A 17,031-nucleotide genomic window follows, 5' to 3' on the forward strand; every position below is an offset into this window, starting at 1 on the left:
GGTCCAAATTTAAAGTAAACATTTTGTCGGTATTTATTTCTTCCAACCTCTTACAGTCATTGGCCCGAGTAGACTGGTCACATATCACCTGTCTCTTTAACTCCAGGCTACCTAAGCAAATATTCCCATAAACTTGAAACAAATTGCAACATGAATTACTTCACCACAATGTATTTGAAAAAGGTCATAAAACATCTTGCAAAATTCAGGTGATGAACCAATCGTGTGTCTTATTGCAAAATAGCAATGTTATGCTTCTTTAAAAATATTCACGACTGCTACCGCACTTTTATTCCTGTCAAGAAATAAGAATGACAAGAATGTAGAACAGATTCAAGATGGCCGCCAATTTCAAGACGGCTTACAAGAGAAAGTCAGTGATATAGGTAGTGAAGCAATTATGACAATTACAAAAAAGCTGACACCCGATGACATGCCAGCTGCATGCATACTCACGATCAGTCGTCTCAGTCCCAATGATAGTTTTCTCCTCGCCATGTTAACGTGTATGGAAAAAACGGAAACGTATTTTGTACCCTTGATCGGCCAGGCAGACAAACTGCATTTTATTATATGAGGTGGTTTGGCAAACCCTTTCAAACCGATATCATGTTTTCTATCACCTGAAATGTGCTATTAGACAATGGCATCATTGATTTATCGTCATCAAACATATTGTGGGTTTTTACTTTAATTCCAGGTGTATATGATATCACCTGCTTTTGCCTTTTCCTCCTTGGCAGTTGGTCAGATCTGTCTCTCACTAATTTGTAATATCTCTCAAAAATATACAATTAAGAACTAAATCTGACACTCATCATAAGAAAGGTATGATTCTTCATGGATGGCAACTTCTTTCTTATGTTATGATGCAACGTTTCGGTGTAGGGTCTTATACCGTCAAGCAATAGTGGCAAGCAAGGTTTCAAGTGCTATTATAGCTGGATGCGAAACACTATCTTTCAGAATTCCAGAAACTCAACTTTCACTGCAAACCAAAAGTTATTGTCACAGTCACGGAGTGCATTCAACATCAACTAATTAGTATGCGGTATTACACCCATCACCTTACACCCACGCCGCCAAGGACGGCATGGGAAGCGCACTCCATTCTCCATTTCTCACGTCGCTTCCGTTGCTTCCGTCAGCCACGCACATGGTCAAAGGGCAGACAACTTTTACCCACAAATGCAGAAATTGTGCTCATACTTGGTGCATCTGTATCTTACAACGTTGTTCTTGAACATGTGGAGGTAATCATGTGTTCAACTCCCTCTTCAATTATGGAAGCGTTCGCGTGAACATTCCACTAATCACTGTCTGACAAGGTAGGCCCAGATATCATAAAACTGTCCCGAAAGCATTAATCAGGAATGATTGTGGAAATGATTTCCTGTCATACTTTGGTCGCGTTTATTTAAAACTGTCGGAACAACACATCAGGTGCCCTGGGACCTCATTACCACTTCTAAGTTTCCCGATACAACCACCATTACACATCCAAGGAAGTGTCAGATAGGATCATCTATTTATTGCTTATCGTTTTCATTTTTCAGAATAACTAAAAGTATTACCGCCTCACATAAATGGCTCAGTTTGAAGGCAAGCGGGGTTATCGCCCTTTCTTTGAGCTTGTGCATACACGTCGCTGTTTTCTTTTGAGAACTTGGTAAAATTTCGGTTTCTGTCACGTAGTGCAATAATATGGGTAATTAAATCTAGCGTCTGCAAGCCAGTGGTTGGTAGTGTGAGTGAGTGAGTGAGTTGTACACTTGTTAACGATTCTATATTCAGAAAGGTTTATATGTTATCTATGATACCCTGTTGTCAGTAGGCAGCCTTGTATCTCCATCAAAGCGCAATAATATCGGCTTTGACAAACTAGTCTTTGATAGAGTGAGTCAGTGAGTCAGTGAGTGAGCTGTCCACATGTTGGGATATCTATCTTCGGTAAGGTTGTCTTTTACAGATGCCTATTAATCCATACCCTGTTGCCAGTAAGTCGGCTTATAACTACATAGTAACAATATCAGGGTGTTCTGTCATAAAAGCTTTCCTTCACAAACTAGTGGTCACTAGATGAGTGTGTGAGTTAAATACTTAGCCCCTTGTCATAAAGCAATCAAAACTGACACACAATATCCGATACACATTACATTACAGCACGCGCAGTGACACCCACAACAGAGGGCATGTTTGGGGTTCAAGGACAGAATGGACGAAATATAGACAAAATGGCCGAAAATGTCTCTTTTCATTAGTTTTGAGACTATGCACCCGTTGTTAAAGAGCATCCTACCGTGGGCGACATGTACTGGAACCATCCAACCTGATATGGCACAACTGTCAGATGTATTCATGCGTTACAGCAAATGTTAAAGGCCTATTAGTCTTCACTTTGAAGTTAAATTAATATTATTGAAAAATCTTAATATCGGATATTCACTTATTCTTTATACTTGAGTATAAGACTAGAACTCTCTTAATATTACATATAGAAGTAAGTGCAGTCAAATGCACCCAGTGAATGTAAGTTTCAGATAGGATCATCTATTTACTTTTTGCTTATTGTTTTGATTTGTCAGAATAACAAAAACGACACATTGCCCCACACTAACGGCTCAGTATGAAGCCAAGCATAGTTATCTCCCTTTCTTTGTGCTTCCGCATACACCTCTTTGTCTTCTTTTGAGAACTTCTGGTTCTGTCACCTAGTTAAGATACTTTTCATTTCGAATGTGTAAGAAATACTTGAGCTTTTTACCCGGTCAGACAGAAAATTGAATATTCTTCGTCAGTGTTATCATTAGAGGTTCACCCAGTACCGGCCCAGTACAGATCAGGCGCAAGATTCACTTTCCAGAAGGGGTATCCTAGTGGTTAAGCGATCGCTCATTACATCGAAGCAGGGGTTCGATTCCCCATATGGGTACAATATGTGAAGCCCATTTCAGGTGTCCCCCCGTGATATTGCTGGAATATTCTAAAAACTTCACTCACTTTCTAGAACTAACAATACAAAATGACTTTGACTTTAAACTCGAACTCTTGGACTACTGTACAAAAGGTGGAGTTTGCAGTCAACATAGCCTATCAACGCCAGAGAACAACCAGCATCCACTATCCGTGGTTAATCTTGCTCCAAGGCGGTGTAATGCGTGTAATTCTCCCTTTTAATAGTCAAGTCTAGATAAATGTACAATACATCTAAGGATGCCAGTCCTTAATAGTGACAGCGTGTTCTGATTATGTATTTTGTTATCAAAGATTATTGCCAAAGCCATTAATTATTGTCTTTAGGCTTGCGCAAGTCTAATCCCTCGTAAAAGGCGAAACAAACACAAGGCGTCACACCGGTAAATCCTGTCCCTGCTGAATGGTTACTTGCTGCCGTATTTATTTACTGTAAAATGCATCTAAGTAATTAATTTTTTTCAATTACAATAGTTCTCCCAGTAGATACACACATAAAAGAGATATCCACATAGTACAAACGCATAAAAGCATTCCATATTCATATAGGTAAGCATAACAATGTTCTAGAAATAACAGTGTACAGGATAGATATACATACAGTCAGACAAACAAACACACAGACAGACAGACCCACAGACAGACAGACAGACAGATAGAGAGATAGATTATCTAACTCTTGTGCATTGATTAGAGCAATATTTTTCTGTAATTTCAACAATCGTCCACCAAGTCTGTATGACCAGCATTACACTGGTCAGTCAATCATTATTTACACATCCATAAGTATAATTTGTAAAGGAAGCATTTAGGCTGTCGCCCTCGTGAACGATTTCACAGCGTATTCTCTTTCCTCTGCCCGTTCGGAATTTACCCGCAAACAATGTTGACTGACTCAGCAGAAGGCAAAAAGCGGTATTAAATACCCATTTTGTAAATTTACACACAAGCAATGTTGACTGACTGTGCAGAAGGCACAAAGCGGTATTAAATACCCATTTTGTAAATTTCCCCACAATCAATGTTGACTGACTCAGCAGAAGGCACAAAACGGTATCAAAGACCCATTTTGTCAATTTGCCTACAGACAATGTTGACTGACACAGCAGAAGGCAGAAAGCGGTATTAAATACACATTTTGTAAATTTACCTACAGACAATGTTGACTGACACAGCAGAAGGCAGAAAGCGGTATTAAATACACATTTTATAAATTTACCTACAGACAATGTTGACTGACTCAGCAGAAGGTACAAAGCGGTATTAAATACCTATTTTGTAAATTTACCTATAGACAATGTTGACTGACTCAGCAGAAGGGAGAAAGCGGTATTAAATACCCATTTTGTAAATTTACCTACAGACAATGTTCACTGACTCAGCAGAAAGCGGTATTAAATACCTTTTTTGTAAATTTACCTACAGACAATGTTGACTGACTCAGCAGAAGGCAAAAAGCAGTATTAAATACCTTTTTTGTAAATTTACTAACAGGCAATGTTGACTGACTAAGCAAAAGCAGAAAGCGGTATTAAATACCCATTTTGTAAATTTACACACAGGCAATGTTGACGGACTCAGCAGAAGGTAAAAAGCGGTATTAAATACCCATTTTGTAAATTTACCTATAGACAATGTTGACTGACACAGCAGAAGGCAGAAAGCGGTATTAAATACCCATTTAATAAATTTACCTACAGACAATGTTGACTGACTCAGCAGAAGGCACAAAGCAGTATTAAATACCCATTTTGTAAATTTACCTATAGACAATGTTGACTGACACAGCAGAAGGCAGAAAGCGGTATTAAATACACATTTTATAATTTTACTAACAGGCAATGTTGACTGACTCAGCAAAAGGCACAAAGCGGTATTAAATACCTTTTTTGTAAATTTACCTACAGACAATGTTCACTGACTCAGCAGAAGATAAAAAGCGGTATTAAATACCCATTTTGTAAATTTACCTATAGACAATGTTGACTGTCTCTGCCAAATACATTCTTTTGTATCGATAAACCATAGTAGATGTCTTTTCCAATTTTCTGTTATTACCTGTTAGTAAGGACTATACATATGAGCCACAGTGTGGTACTTTTCCATTTCCAACACATTAACGCCTGCAGCTGTCTCAGACATAATTTTTTTTACTTCCATTTATTGGAGAGTTAAGAGTCAGGTGAGTCTCACTGGCGATTTGTGTCATATTTTCATAAATCTAATGTTCAATATCATAAACTGTCATTTATAACATTTTCAAACATTTCAGACAGCGACGCTCTCATAATGCAATGTGACCCATGAAGACCCGGTTCAGAATTGGTCTTCTTGCTTGTCGTAAGAGGCGACAAATGGGATCGGGTGGTCAGGCTCGCTGATTTGGTAAACACATGTCGTCGTAGACACATGTCGCCAATTGTGTAAGTCGATGTTCTTCATGTTGATTATTTGCAAACCATCGCCATATAACAGGATTGTTGTCAAGTTCTGTGTTAAACAACCACATGCTTGGAGAATAGCGTCAGTTTAGGTATCATATAGTGATTTCAGGATTCATTTATTCATTAACATTCACGAAGCTGCATTGTTGCGACAGAAAACTAATCAATTCAGTAGTGAAAATAAACTTTAGCCTTGATTACAATGGACAGCTGGACCCGACAATGCTTGGCGTGGAATGATTGAAAGAAATTGCCATAGAAAATCTAGTTGACGTTGGTTAGGTGCCGTAAGTTCGACCTTTGGATGGGTGTAAAAACAAACTGGTCGGTTTGGAGGGGTGTGTCGTTTAGGTCGACTTGTTCCAGACAATGAGCAGTCAATGTTTTTACAACGGCACAGTTAATGCTAAAATGTCTACAGGAAAATAACTGAATAAGGATCACGCTGTAAAATGTCATTTATATTTGTGCATTCATTGGGGCATGATAAACAACACATATAAATAAAGTCGATAGTTGTCTTTGAATAAAATAACATAACATATGGTTTTATTTTGATACACACACACACATTATACATTAAACTATTCATTGTATTTATATGTATTAAAGTCTTTCCCCTTTTCCTCTTGTTCACAATGTACATATAACCAATTACACATAGGTATCTTCCAGCACGAGACGTAGGAAGAAAGTCTAATTGTGGAAATATTGATGAAAACTGTCATTTCCAACATTCTTATAGTATGCAATTTTATGTAAGAAATTGAATAACTAACTAGTAATCAACATATTCAAAGTCATTGAGTAGGATTCCATATTTCGTTTCCTGGGTGAACACATTTCACATTTTGTAGAATGCCAGTGTCTTAATTCCTTAAAACAACACTGTTGTCAAAACATCAAACATCAAAGGATTTTCACCTCGACCGAAGTCGAACTTACGGACTACTCCTTGAGGTTGAGGTCCAAATGAGGTTATGGGTGGTTATTGATATTCAATGAATGGATGAAAACTAAATCTTGTTGAAAGTAAACATTTTTTTTAGAAGTGTCATATTATGTTTAATATGGAAAGTAAGGAGGAACATCCCCACCAGTTACACCGCTCGAAGAATTTCAAGTTTTAAGGGTCCTCTTATTACAGACTTGAGGGCGATGGGGTAGTCTAATGGTTAAAGTGTGTGTCGTCATGCTGAAGACTCTGGTTCGATTCCCCACATGGATACAAAGTGTGAAGCCCATTTCTGGTGTCCCAAGCCGTGATATTGCGTGAATATTTCTATTCATGTTATAAAAGTAATGCACTTAGCTCCGTTCCCATGTGTATTGTAACAAGGTATAGGTTTGTTCGGAACTAACATAAATTCAAAGTCTTCTGACGTTAGCTGGACAAAATTTATTCATCAGTTACTTTTCCTTTCTTAAAGATTGTATACTCTAGGGGGTACAAATGCATAAATCATTTAATGGTATCGTTATAAATCAAACCCCGTTATTAAAACTACTCATTTCGACCCTTAATTAACATAAATCCACGTTTTTCACAACACTGCACAATTCTCTTCCGCGAACGAAATTCCAACCAATCAAAGGGGCGAGTCTCCGTGACATAATGTGAGGTATTGAGGGGCTCTGTAGAATTCATGGACATTTCAGGGGGTAAATTATCTTGTTTACAGGTTTGTCTAAACCTGAAACCGTGACACTTGTTGTGAAAAATTAAAGCTTTATGTTTTCACAATCTACTGTCATTTAATCTTGTCACCTGCTTTGCCTAGCTTCCGAGGTACAACTTGTTTTCATAGACAATTCTGCCAAACATCGCTTGTCATAAGTGTTACCTGTTGGCTAGGTTTGTTCCCCAACTTACTCGGGTGTTAAACCATCTATGTCAAGTGATTTCAGTATCGTTAATTCAGTGGGTTGGCATCTCTGCACAAAGCAGACTCTAACATGTCCGGAAGTAATTCATACAGCGACAATCTTTCCATTCAATCTTCAATGAAGAAACGATCGCTAGGCTTTATTTGTTCGAGCCAGACGCCAGTGATAATGAAAACGATGGTCAGCCTCGCTCATCACGATGGACTAGTATCTGCATAGTGGTGAGTAGACGTTAACCACGTGAATGTAGCAAGAGATTTATCGCACAATATTGTCACTTCGACCCCAACCGCGCTTCCGTGGAAGAAATCGTCATGTTACAGACCTACATCGACGACACCCAGGGGCACCGCCGCTACTCCTGTCGCATCCAAGGACACAGCCGGTGCAGAGACACCAACCCCCGGTGAGACATCGAGGTCACGTGACTCCCCTACCACCGAAACGATGGATGACGAATAGGAAAGAGGCCGGGTCCGAAAATTCAATACAGACTCACCAGGTGCTAATGTTTCCTTACATGCTCAAGACCTATCTATTCTGACATGGAATGTTGATGGTCTAATGTCCAAAATTAATGACAGTGAATTCATTCAATTTCTGCAACAATTTGATATTGTATGTCTAGTAGAAACATTCCTGGATAAAATCATACATATACCACAACTTTCTGCTTATGATGTTTATGTTGCTAATGCTCTTAGACTAGCTACTGTTGGTAGATTATCGGGCGGTGTCTACATGTTCATTCATAAATCAATTGCTAAACACTGCCAACATTTGAATTTGAATATTGTCAATGCTGTTGGCATTAGACTTGATAAGTCCCTGACTAGAGAGGATAAAGATCTAGTTCTGATGCGAATTTATGTACCCCCCACTGGATCCTCGTTCTATCTGTCCACAGATAGGGTGACGACAATAGAAGAGGTGGACCAGTGGCTGACCCACAACGCTGACGACAGCTTCGACACTGTCCTGTGTGGGGACTTTCACGCACGAGTCGGTTGTGGTAACAACTCCCCAGAGACAGTCGACCGACCAGGGGTTGACAGTGCAGCGTTCCCCGAGGAGGAAAGTACTCCTTTGGACCAGAGAAACTCTTGTGATATAACTGTAAATACGTTTGGAAGAACGTTACTTGAGTTTTACTTTACTCATCACTTGTACATATGTAATGGTAGATGTCCAGGGGACAGAGAGGGAAGCTATACTTATATATCAGAAGCGGGTTGTAGTGTTATTGATTACGTTATTGCATCTGTAAATACCCATTCATATTGTAAATACTTATCAGTGCACTCTCGAGTTTTAATCGAAGCAGATGCCTGTTAGTTTACTGTTAACCTTTGACTCTGCTGAATTTACAAGCGTAGATAATCCCAGTAATGAAGAACATTTATATCGTTATATATGGAAGGAGAACCACAAGGAAACATTTTTAGATTTGTTATATAAACAGCAACCAACATTTAACGTATTAACTGACTTAGTAAATGCTGATATCAACCAAGCACTGGATTTATTTATCAGAAATGTTTTGAACGCAGCTGAAATATTCAAGAAAACACCAAGTAAAGCAAACAAGCGTGGTTCTTATACTAGAAGTTGTCAACATGCTAAACTAGAGGCCAGACGTGCACTTAGACGCTTCAGAAATAATACACCAGTTTCAGGTAGACGCAGTTACTGTGAATTAAGAAATAAATATAAAAATGAATGTAGAAAAGCTAAACGTATATTCCAAACAAAGAAAGGCGATATATTAAAATCATCTCTCCATAATAGTTCTATCTTGTGGAAAGAGTTAAGAAGCTTGAATCACGCTCGAAACGCATGTTGTACTGTGGATAAATCTGTTTTATTCAATCATTTTAAGGATATATTTAGCACACACAATCGTGTTGATGATACGACAAAGAATGATTTTAACTCTGATGACCATAAGCCTTTAAACGAGATTGATTATTGTATTCTTGAATCTCCTTTTACTGAAGATGAAATAAGTTCTTGTCTTAGCCATTTGAAAAATGGGAAGTCAGCTGGAATTGATGGGGTTATTGTGGAATTTTTAAATCATCTGAACATATTATTATGCCTTTTTTGGAAAAACATTTTTAACAATATCTTTGATATGGAGACTTTTCCCGTTACTTGGACAAAGGCAATAATTATCCCCCTACATAAAAACGGTGATCGGACAAATCCTGATAATTTCAGAGGAATATCCTTACTATTTATTGTAAACAAATTATATGCATCCATTTTAAATGTTCGTATCACAAAATGGGAAAATATGTGGAATAAAATACCTGAGCCACAGGCTGGATTTAGGCAAGAATACTCTACAACAAATCATATTTTTACGTTACACGGTATCATTGAAAAATGTCTCCTAAAGAAACGAAAACAGTTAAATGTTGCTTTCATTGACTTATAAAAAGCCTTTGATTCAATTGACCGCTCTAAGCTATGGAATTGTTTAAATCCAGCTTATACGGGAAAATGTTAACTGCTATTTATGAGTATTTATAGCTCTGTTAAAGCCTGTGTTAGAAATGATAATGGATTTACTGATTATTTTGCCTGTCCGGTCGGTTTAAAGCAAGGGTGTGTGCTCAGTCCTCTATTGTTTTCTCTAGTCATACTTTCCTGACTTATTAGAAATTGTATTATTTATGTTTGCAGACGACGTCGTTCTTGTTTCTGATACAATCCTTGGGTTGCAAAATCAACTAAATATTTTGTATAATTTCTCTGAATACTCGAGCTTAAAAATTAATTTAGATAAGACAAATATTGTTGTTTTCAGAAGGGGAGGTCGCCTAGCGAGAAACGAAAAGTGGTTTCTGAATGATGAGCCAATAACAACAGTTAATACTTATAAATATTTGGGTGTAATTTTTTCGTCAACTTTTAAAATGAGAAATTGGGTAAATGATCTGACACTAAGAGGTAAACGGGCTTTAAAGAAGGTAATTACTAATCTCAGTAAAATGGGAATTAGAGATCCGAGTGTATTTTTTAAAATATTTGATACGCAGATACAACCAATATTACTTTATGTGGCTGAAATATTGGGAATGCACAAATTTGATGAAATAGAAAAGGTCCATTTGATAGCCTGTTAAAGATTTTTAAATGTCACTCCACAAACTCCTACTGCTATTGTCTATGGTGATTGTGGAAGGTACCCTCTTTTTATAAATGCAATGTGTAAAACCTTGAAATATTGGTAAATAAATCACTGGTATGAATGAAGACAGAATTCCTTTAAAAGTCTATAAAATGCAATTGTACTATGATAACTTGGGATACAATACATATGCTTCATATATAAGAAATATTCTTTTTTTTCACATGGTTTTGGTTATGTCTGGATTTCGCAGACGGTTGGTGATCAAGTTTCTTTTATAAATGAATTCAAATCAGTTACAATCAATATGTTTTTCCAGTCATGGACGTGTATATTAAATAACAGCTCACGATATTGTATGTATAGAGAATTTAAAAGTCTTTTAGCTCCCGAAAAATATTTATCATGTATTGTCGACAGAAAACTCCGTAAAATATTGATTAAATTTAGATGTGGATTGCTAAGATGAAAGTATAATGAAGGTAGATGGCAAAATATTAATGTAATGGAACACAACTGTCCATTGTGTAATTTAGGAGTAGAAGATGATTACCACTTTTGATTTGTTTGTAATGTCTATAATGCTCTTTGATCAGAATATTTACCATCTGTATATTGTCAAAAACCTAATTATCATAAGTTGAAATCCCTATTAACTACTAATAAAGAAATACTTCTATGAAAGTTATCCACATATTTATACCATGCATATGAACTAAGAAAATTAAAATACCTATCAATTCAGTAAGATAATATTATATATTTTTGTATGATTTCTCCATGTACTATGTCATTATATAATATGTGTTGTTAACTGAAGCTTTGTTATTGTATACATGTGTAAATGTATGTAAATTTTGTGTATATGTTGTATACAGGCTTGTAGCCAATAGACAATAAAAAAGACTTTGACTTTGACAAGTTGTGTCATGCAAAATCCTTTTGGTCATGATTCAAATACACATTTAACTACGAGTAGAAAGTAGTTTTGATTTTCAGACTGGATGAAAACAAATCATAATCTCATTTATTCTCGAACAGACTTTTGCCCTTAACGTACGATTTTTAAAATGGCGGCGTCCTGTCGCGAACATCCGACCATAACCTCGCTTCCGAAGAAGAAATCGTTATATTACAAGTTGTGTCATGCAAAATCCTTTCGGCCATCAAGCATAATACAACTGGTAAGTAGTTTGGATTTTTTTTTACTCGATGAAAACGTCGAGAAATTAGCAAAATGACGAGCTTATTACACACTTTATATACAACTGACTGAAAATCCTTCTTCACATAACGTCACTTCCGGTTCGCTGCAGTGCTCTGGCGACAGAGTTCCGTAACCTCTGTGGTTTCGTTGGCGGGCGAGAGTGAAACAGACGGCGTTTTAGCAACTTTAAATCGCTCGGTATTAATTAACCACAAGTATTTTAAGAATAAATTTGGTGTTCCGCTAAAGACTAACCACAAGTTTTTCATGTGTAATGGTTAAAAGTGTACAAAAAGTGTATTCGTTCTTTAAACTAATAATGCATCCGTGTTTGTTGAGTATGTATTGTCTAGCCTAGATATGCATGTTTAGTCTCTGTTTTAATTTCTATCAGTTTTTTAGAAACGGCGACGTAACTGTTCTTGTTGAATGCGTTTAACCTAGATTCTTTACCGTTGACAGAATGCCAGTTCAAAATTTATTCAGATCACATTTTTTAAGATGCAGTTCAGTAAAATGTTTTAAACAAAATAGCACTCGGACTCATTGTCACTATGGTTCAGTTAGTGTTGTTTCTCCGCCATTAGTAGAATGCACACACTGAAAGGAGACCGAATTGCAATATGCCCATCCTGTCAAAGCCAGCTGTCATCTAAAGTCTGGCTGCGGGACATGAACTCTTTGTTCTTGTTCAACCGATACGGCATCAAATTACATAACAAGTATATTTTGTTCAACATCATTAAGTTATTTTTTAATATGAAATTACTAAGTGAGTTCCCGCCGTGATGTTGCTGGAATATTGCTAAAAGCGGCGTAAAACCAAACTCAGTCAGTCAGTACTAAGTGAGTTAGTGTGAGTGAGTAAAAATTTAAAGTCACGTCGGCTGTATTTCAGCCATATCGCTAGCTGTATGTAATATGGCAAATAAAGGCACAAGCAAGGCCAGTATGTCAACCTCCTGTTTTGAACGGGATTCCAAAGGACCATAAAGATCCGTACAAAGAGAGAATGGGTCAAGCAAATGTGCCTCCACATCCTTGTCTCAAGGATTAACCAGAATCCCCAATAAGATCAAGGATGGGCTTTCTTTATAGACATTGGATAATATTAGGGCACTGACACACTTCAGCGTAACCTGATTCCTTATGAGTTGCGTATTGACATTTCTTTCATACGCAGTCGTATGAACAATGCATGTGCATCTCAATCGTTTTGTGTAAGTTCTACGTACGCCGGCATGCGCACAGTACGGCCCACTACGCGTGATAGTTTTGGGCATGTACGCTGTTACACAGGTGATAAGTTATTAATACGTAGTGTATCTGTCCCGCATCGGTCGAACGCAGTACGAGTCTGCTATTTGTTCGTGGGGAATAAGCGGTTCATAAGTGGCAATACGCTGTTCTCCCGACACGAGCTATTAGCAGCGTATACATAGCGTACTTGCTGCGCAGATACAACACACGCTGAGCGAACTTCTAGCGAAAGCCGACGTATTGCACGAATCGGTACCGTTTGTCCTGCGATCAGGCAGTGTATTGTACTTATTTGTAACTTATGACAAATGGCGTACTTGTCAAACATCCAGGGTACATTCGTAGACCGATGCTCATGCTGTTAATCACTGGATTGTCTGGTCCAGACTCGATGATTCACAAACCCCTGAGTGCGGCGTGAAACTCACTCACTCACTCACACATTTCATGTTGACCAAATCTGAAGTTGGTGTTTGAACATCTTGAAACGTTTGATTGACAATCACCTTATCCATTCTGATGAACGTGAGTATCACACGTTACGCGGCCATCGTGTGGTTTAGTGTAGTGTTCATCATATCGTTTTAAAGTATTGAATTAACCTCCGATTTGAAGAGATTTGGTGCTATTGAACTCTCTTTAATCTAGCCTAAAGACCGACCAGTTCATTAATGTTTTGAGGTGTATGAACTCCGAGCACGTCGGGCGTACAGTTCAAGGAACCTTTGTACAAAGCGATCTTAGCGCTAAGGTGACCGGAACTCCCATAAATTAACATAGACTTGAGGTAATCTTAGCGCTAAGGTTGTTTTGTACAAAGGCACCCAGAGACATATAAGTTACCTTGAATTATGCATCATACATACAAATGGCGTACTTGCCAAACATCAAAGGTACATTCGTAGATCGATGCTCATGCTGTTGATCACTGGATTATCGGTCTCGGTTATTTACAAATCACCGCCAAATATTATTTTACCGAGTACTGTACCCAAAAAGAAGCAAACACATGACTGGCGAATAAGGTCAGTTAAGGTGCGATGTAGTGCAATTCATTAATTCATTATTCATTCATATACATGTATTCATAAACATTCACGTTGGAAATAATGCTGCATTGTTGGGACAGAAAAATCCACAACTCAAAATAACCAGCGAAATTATACTTTGGCCATGTTTAAAATCAGTAGCTCGACGGATGACCAATCAACGAATGGATGACAAGATATGATCTTGTGAAACGTAAACAACCATTTTAGAGTTGTTGTTTTATGTTTAAAATCAAACTGACAGTTAGGAGGATCAGCCCATCAGTTACACCGCTAGGAGATTTTCAAGCTTAAGGGTCCACTTATTTCAGACTTGAGGGACGGTGGTTGCCTAATGGCTAAAGCACGGGTTCGATTCCCCCTTTGGGTACAATGTGTTAAGCCCATTTCTGGCGTCCCCCAACATGATATTGTTGGAACATTGCCCAAAGCAGAATTAAATCAAACTCAAACAAAAATTAGACTTGATTTGAAAATTATTTCCGATAGTATTCAAGTTTGGTCTCAGCATGTTAGAAAAGGAACAACTGTAGCTTCGTCCCCACGTGTATTTTATTTAAGTATATTTCTGCTCTTAACTGATATAACGTTTCAGTATTCTGACGTTAGCTGAACAAACATTACTTCTCAGTTACATTTCATTTTTAAAACCAATACATTATAATTTTTGCTGAATGATAGCTTCAAAATGATAGTTATTCTCAAAATAGCCCTTCGGAATTATAGCTATACACAAAATGATAGCAATTCTCAAAATGTCCCTTCAAAATAATAGCTTTTTTCAAAATGACCCTTCGAAATGATAGCTATTCTCAAACAAGCCCTTTAAAATGATAGCTATTCTTAGAATAGCCCTTCAAAATGATAGCTATTCTCAAAATGATAGTAAATCCAAAATAACCCTTCAAAATGATAGCAATTCTCAAAATAGCCCTTCAAAATGATAGCAGTTCTTAACATAGCCCTTCAAAATGATAGATATTCTCAACATAGCCCTTCAAAAAGATAGATATTCTCAACATAGCCATTCAAAATGATAACTATTCTCAAAATAGCCCTTCAAATGATAGATATTCTGAACATAGCCCTTCAAAATGATAGCTGTTCTCAACATAGCCCTTCAAATGATAGATATTCTGAACATAGCCCTTGAAAATGATAGCTATTCTCAAAATAGCCCTTCAAATGATAGATATTCTGAACATAGCCCTTCAAAATGATAACTATTCTCAACATAGCCCTTCAAATGATAGATATTCTGAACATAGCCCTTGAAAATGATAGCTATTCTCAAAATAGCCCTTCAAATGATAGATATTCTGAACATAGCCCTTCAAAATGATAGCTATTCTCAACATAACCCTTCAAATGATAGATATTCTGAACATAGCCCTTCAAAATAATAACTTTTCTCAACATAGCCCTTCAAATGATAGATATTCTGGACATAGCCCTTCAAAATTATAGCTATTCTCAAAATCAATTTTCGTCTTAGTTTGGGATGAGAATTTTGGGGTACAAATCAGTCTGTTTGGACAGAATTGAACTCATCTTTTTTCTGAGTTCGTTAAAAGGCATGCTAATCATAGTAGTCATAGTAGTATATCCACTTGTCTCTATTGCTTATAAAGAAAGCCTATCCTTGATCTTATTAAGGACACTGGTTAATCCTTGGAACATGGATTTGGTGGCACATTTGCTGGACCCATTCTCTCTTTGTACGGATCTTTATGGCCCTTTGGAATCCAGTTTAAAACAGGAGGTTGACATTGACATACTGGCCCTGCTTGTGCCTTTATTTGCCATATTACATACACCTAGCGATATGGTTGAAATACAGCCGATGTGACTTTAAATTTTAACTCACTCACACTAACTCACATAGTAATTTCATTACAAATTAACTTAATGATGTTGAACAAAATATAATGGTTATGTAAATTGAGGTCGTATCATTTGAACAAGAACAATGAGTTCATGTAACGCAGCCAGACTTTAGATGACAGCTGGCTTTGACAGGATGGGCATATTGCAATTCGGTCTCCTTTCAGTGTGTGCATTCTACTAATGGCGAAAACCGTCACTAACTGAATCCACTCAGACAGACATTGAATGTGTTTCAATAATCGAATTAATTACTATCCTGTGGAGAATGCCTCTAAGTGATCTTATATCTGATGTTTTTGATGAACTGCATCTTTGAATGTGATCCAAATATATTAAAACTTTTTTGTTAATAGTAAAGAAATTAGGGATGGTGGTGTAGCTCAGTGGTTAAAGCATTCGCTCGTCACGCTGAAGACCTGGCTTCGATTACCCACATGGGTGCGATGTGTGAACCCCAATTCTGGTGTCCCCCGCCGTGATATTGCTGGAATATTGCTTATTATCTTTCCTTGATGTGAAATACTTTAATTTCATTGGTCAATGACGTTTTAACAAGCTTCCGTGTCACCCCTCCCAGGAGGGTGACAACTGGAAAAATATTACCCGCTGCCACGGTAACCGTCAACCTCTCCGCCGAGAAGCTGTATCGCTAACAATCGTATGACGTCATAATATGACGCATGACGTGCCCGGAGTTCGAAAACCGTTCTATCAGCTGTTTTTGTGTTCACTTTGTACAAATATATTTTACCGACTTTCACTGCTTTATTTAAACTATTTTGTACATTGAATCGAGAAACAGATGCCATTTTGTTTACATGCCATATGGTCGGTAGCGATCTTTAAATAAAATAAAATAATATTTTGTACATTTAACATGGCGGTAAGATAAATACGTTGTCTGCTTCTCCCTCGGGTAATACGGTCTGACGTATGCCTGTTTGTAGCAGTGTCACCCGAGCCGGTAGGCAACCAAATAAATACGTCCACAACCTTATGCTTAAGGCTCAAAGAAAGTGTCCTTGGAGAAGCTACCTAAAGACTTCAACTGTAAAGAGTCTAAGAAGATGTTAAGTTGCATCCCGATTTCCAAGTGTCCATGAAGGTTCTTAGTAAGAACCTCAAATGTTACAATGTCTCCGAAGATGCCAAGTATGTGCCCTCAACTTCCAAATAGTTGCTAACTTT

The sequence above is a fragment of the Haliotis rubra genome, unplaced genomic scaffold, assembly GCF_003918875.1.
Source record: "Haliotis rubra isolate DU_JTF1 unplaced genomic scaffold, ASM391887v1 Scf1844, whole genome shotgun sequence".
NCBI classification, from domain to species: Eukaryota; Metazoa; Mollusca; class Gastropoda; order Lepetellida; family Haliotidae; genus Haliotis; species Haliotis rubra.